The sequence below is a fragment of the Pygoscelis adeliae genome, unplaced genomic scaffold, assembly GCF_000699105.1.
Source record: "Pygoscelis adeliae isolate BGI_AS28 unplaced genomic scaffold, ASM69910v1 Scaffold434, whole genome shotgun sequence".
NCBI lineage: Eukaryota > Metazoa > Chordata > Aves > Sphenisciformes > Spheniscidae > Pygoscelis > Pygoscelis adeliae.
Window position 1 is genome coordinate 85,794 of NW_008824660.1, and position 4,264 is coordinate 90,057.

The 4,264-nt window shown below is 52.3% G+C and overlaps 1 protein-coding gene across 1 annotated transcript in view; it reads left to right on the top strand.

Moving 5' to 3' along the window:
• The window catches only part of AKAP8 (A kinase (PRKA) anchor protein 8), a 36,063-nt gene that overhangs the window by 748 nt on the left and 31,051 nt on the right, over nt 1–4,264 (top strand). The gene's annotated exons all lie outside the window — the stretch shown is intronic.

Consider the following 4,264-nt stretch of genomic DNA (forward strand, 5'->3'; position numbering starts at 1 on the left):
GCTAATTTGGCTTGTTCCCTCTTGTGCGGGTATGGCTCGATCCCGGGGTCGACCCTGTGAGCCGTTGGGTGTCGAGGGAGTCGGCCGCCGCTCGCTCCCACCTTTTCCGTGGGTTTAATCGGACATCTACCAGTTTCGGGGTGTTTTAGCCTATCGAGCCTGATCCCCGGATCTCGCTTTGATGCGTGTCGACGCCGCTCTGAGCTCGATTACCGCTGAGCGCCGTTAGCGCGCTGCGGGAATGAACCGGGTGCCTTGGAGGACGCTGGTGGCACTTTAGGGTGTGTGTGGGGGGTGATTTTGAAGGCTGTAAAAGACGAGACCGGGGTGCAGGGTTAGAACACTGCCTCGGAAGTGTAATCTTCGCATATTTTTGCTTTGAAGGCAGATGGGCATTCAGCTGGCCACCGTCATCTGTTCAAATTTAGCCTGTGCCAAGAAAAGAGTCTCGATTCTGTTGCCGCCTTTTACAGCTGCTGGTTTTTTTTTCCCTCCGTGCTCAGCAGAGCTTTGTGGTGATTTCCAGGTTTCCTCCTGCTTTGCTCTGTAGAAACTCTCTGATCTAGATTTAATCCTGAGGGAAACAACTGGGCTTGGCTTTGTTGAAGTGTTAAGACCTGCGCTCTGCTTGCGTTTTACTGCGTTCGAGGATGGATGTTGTAATCAGGGTGGATTTTCAGAAAGCACGATAGGGAAATACCTTTGATTTAAGGTTGACGTAAGAAAATTGAGATTCTTTAATCGGGGTAGGCTGCCTGTAACTTTAAATATTGGGTCCTGGCAGTGCCGAGATCTCTGTGAGCCAGCTGTTCTTTTTAAAAACAGACAAAACCCACCTTTATTTGTAATACAGTGAGTTACACCTTCCTTACACTTTCCCCTTTCTGCTTTATTTCCTTATTTTCCCCTTCCTGTTGTCCGTGTTTCTCTACTACACCGTGATACCGGCTTAAAAAAGGAATTTGAAGAAAAGGGACCGTCGAGGGGTGCAGGTTGTGTGTTAAATATGCTGCTTCCCAGCTGGTGGTTTTTTGGGAGGAGGCTCTTCACCTCCTGGACGGCGGCTCCTCCCGTCCACTTTCGCTCGCTCCGGAAGTGTTGGCGTCGATCAAAACATCTGCAGAACTTCCAGCAGGAAACAGCGAGTGGAGTTTGGGCTGCTCGCCGCACTGGTTATCTTCTATCTGTTGATTTTTTTTTTCCACCCTGATTATCAACAAGGGGAGGGAAAATCAGCTGACGGGGTGAAAGAACAATTTGTAATTAATTCCCTGCTTGTGTAATTGGGGCACAGGCGGAGTGAGGTGACCTCGGCGTTCCCGAAGTTCGGGTCGGAAGGAACACCTTGCCTCCTCTTAGCAGAACCCAGCTTCCCCTTGCAGAGGCAAACTTCATCTCTTCAACAACTGCTTTTTCAGGTCGATTAACAGGCACGTCGCGGGTTTTGGACACTCCCCCGCGCCGTTCTGCCGAGCTTTCTACTTTCTGGTGATGGATTAACTGTACAACAGCCCTTCCCTTGGACTCTGAGCTTTGCGTTCCCTTTCAAACAAAGGTCTGGCCGAGGAGCGAGACCTTCTCGCGAGGCAGCTGGTGCGTGCGAGGAGGTGCTGAGCCCCGATCGCCATCCGTGCTGCCGTGTTGAGGAGGTCGGGGCTCACCCAGCTTCTCGGGAGCGTTTTGAGGCTTGATGGCTGTGACTGGGTCCTTATACGCTAAATATCGCTGTGGGTTTGTGTTCCGAGTCAAAATCCTTGAATTAAGTGCAGATATAGGTACGCTGCTTGGTGAAAATGGAAATGCTTGGTGCTCGTATATGTAGCGTTAAGGTTTTCATGGCTCCGTGCTCCTCTAGCATGCAGGCAGTAAACTCCAAACGCCTGACGACAATTAATTAGTCATGCTAACTAAAACCCCCTCGGACGGCTCGAAGCCGAGCAGGATGGACCTCGGTCTGCCCGTGATCCATAGGAACATCCAAGCACCTCGTCCCCAGAGGTGCTGCGGACTCGGAGCACGTGAGCGGAGAAGAGGCGAGGAAATCAGCCGGGAAGGGCTCGGAGGAGCCGGCGGGTGCTAAAATCCCGTAGAAACGCCAACTTTCCTGTAAATCTTTTCCCTGAAGGAACTACCTCTTAAGAGAATTGCTGACGAGTAAGCGATCGCGTAGGGTTCACTGCAGCTCCTCCCGCGTGCCGGTTGCTGTGAGGGACAGGCTTTAGGATATAGGTGCTATACATCAGGCTGTCGCTCGATTTACGCCCGTCGTGATGGTTTTCAGATGCCGCCGCTTCTCCCCAAGGAAAGGCGAGCTGGATTGTTGCTTCGGCTTGCTTCCCTCCGCGCTCCACGCATGTGCTGGTTGTATCCCGCGTTGATTTGTTGGACAACACGCGATTAAGTGCCTCGATTCAAATTTATGCAGCTCGGCGTAAATAAGGGTGTTTTGTTTTTTCCCCCAGGCCATCCTTATGTCTGCTACAGCTACTGCGATACCCTCGGCAGTGGCCCTGGCTCTGGCGGTGATTTAACTTGTATTTTCTGGTTGTTCAGCCAAGATCTCAGTTTCTGCTAACGCTCTGGGGTATTTCAGCATCTTAGGTAATAATTATAATAATTATAACCACGTGCACCACTCTAACTCCTGCCTGATCACCCCTGCGCCCAGCGCAGCCTGCTTCTCTCCTTCTCTAGAGTGGTATTTTCGCAGGGCCCAAACAAGAAGGATCTGGGGAGGAGACTGCGGGAAGAATCCAGGGAAGGAAACTGCAGGAGGTTTTGAGGCGAGTGTTGGGGTGTTTCGGAGCGGGCAGCCCCGTCTCCTGGCAGGATTTCCTGTGGACGTGCCTGGCCTCGTAGCTCTGCTTCCTTCCGAGGTCTCCGAGGCTGTGGGGAGCATCTCCCAGCGGGGAGTTCCGAGGCGCTCGAGCTCGCTGGGCTATCTATCGGTCATCAGCAAATGGCGGACGGTAGAACTCGTCTCTGTGGCGTTACGTATAGAAACGTACTGATAATGCAGCAGGGCGGCACCCCTTTAATTCCTTACTCCGATTGCGAAGTTGCCGACAGCTTCATGTTCATTTATTTTAATTGTTTTAGATGAGAATCCCACGAGCAAGACTTTAAAGGGTATTAAATCGAGGACTTCTTTCAAGGATGTATCACCCAGAGCATCGTTTCACAGTCTGAATGTTTCCAGGCTAGAAATCCCTGCGTCATCCATAAGTATTTCCCTAAGGTATGGAAATAATTGTAGGATGCTGTGAGTCTCCAATCAACGTGCTGAAGTGGCCACAGGTCTTAAATCCTCTCCGTTTCCTTCCAGGAGCGGGAAATCAATTCATCTCCGCTCTAATACCTGGCCGCTGGGATAATTTCCAGATTTAGGGGGTGAAGATTGGGGAAATCAATTTATCTCTGCTCTAATACCTGGCCGCTGGGATAATTTCCAGATTTAGGGGGTGAAGATTTCCTTTAGGTGCCACCCATCCATCTTCCGCCTCCCACAGACGACGCGACAGAAGCAGCTCGGGCGTTTGTTCAGCCCTTCTGTCTAAAATCGCTGGGCTTCTCTTTGTCGGACTCCGCCTTCCCCGGGGCTTTTTTCCTAATTCTGTTAAAACACGTTATCGGCCTCTGCTTGTGCCATCCCGGCATCCGAGAGGGCTGCGCTAACCCTCCCTGCTCTTGGGAGCTTTTATTTCCCCCGCCTCAAACTACCTCGCAACCTTCTGCTCCTGCTCTGTCCCCTCCGGCGCGGTTTTTTCTAGGCGTCGAAAGGAGGTTGTTCCTCGCATGACTCAAAACCGTGGAATTTCTTGGGTTTAAGTGGATTAAAGGGGGAAGAAAAATAAATAAAATCCCTCGAGGAGCAAGACAGGGGGCTGAGCCGGGAGCGGGGAGGTTTTGAGGGAGCGGCATCGCGCCCTCGCCCTGGTTTTGCCCTCCGAAGGAGAGACGTTGACCTGGTGGTCGAACTCTACCCCCGCTCCCCTCCTCCTCCACGAGCCGCTGCTGGGTGAGTAGGTCGAGTTCGTACCAGGCAGAGCCCAGACCCCACGATCGTTCGTCCTTTACGTCATTTATAACGATTCTTTCGTAATTTGAAATAAAAGCGCGTCCCCTTCCCTTCAGGTAATCAAGGAAGGAATTAGGTCTGGAGAAGACTGTGGCCCGCAAAAGGCCGGGCTTGAGGAAGACCACGGATGCTTGCGGGGAACAGCCTGCCTCCCCTCGCCCGCTCCCCGCTGCCGCCCGTCGACTT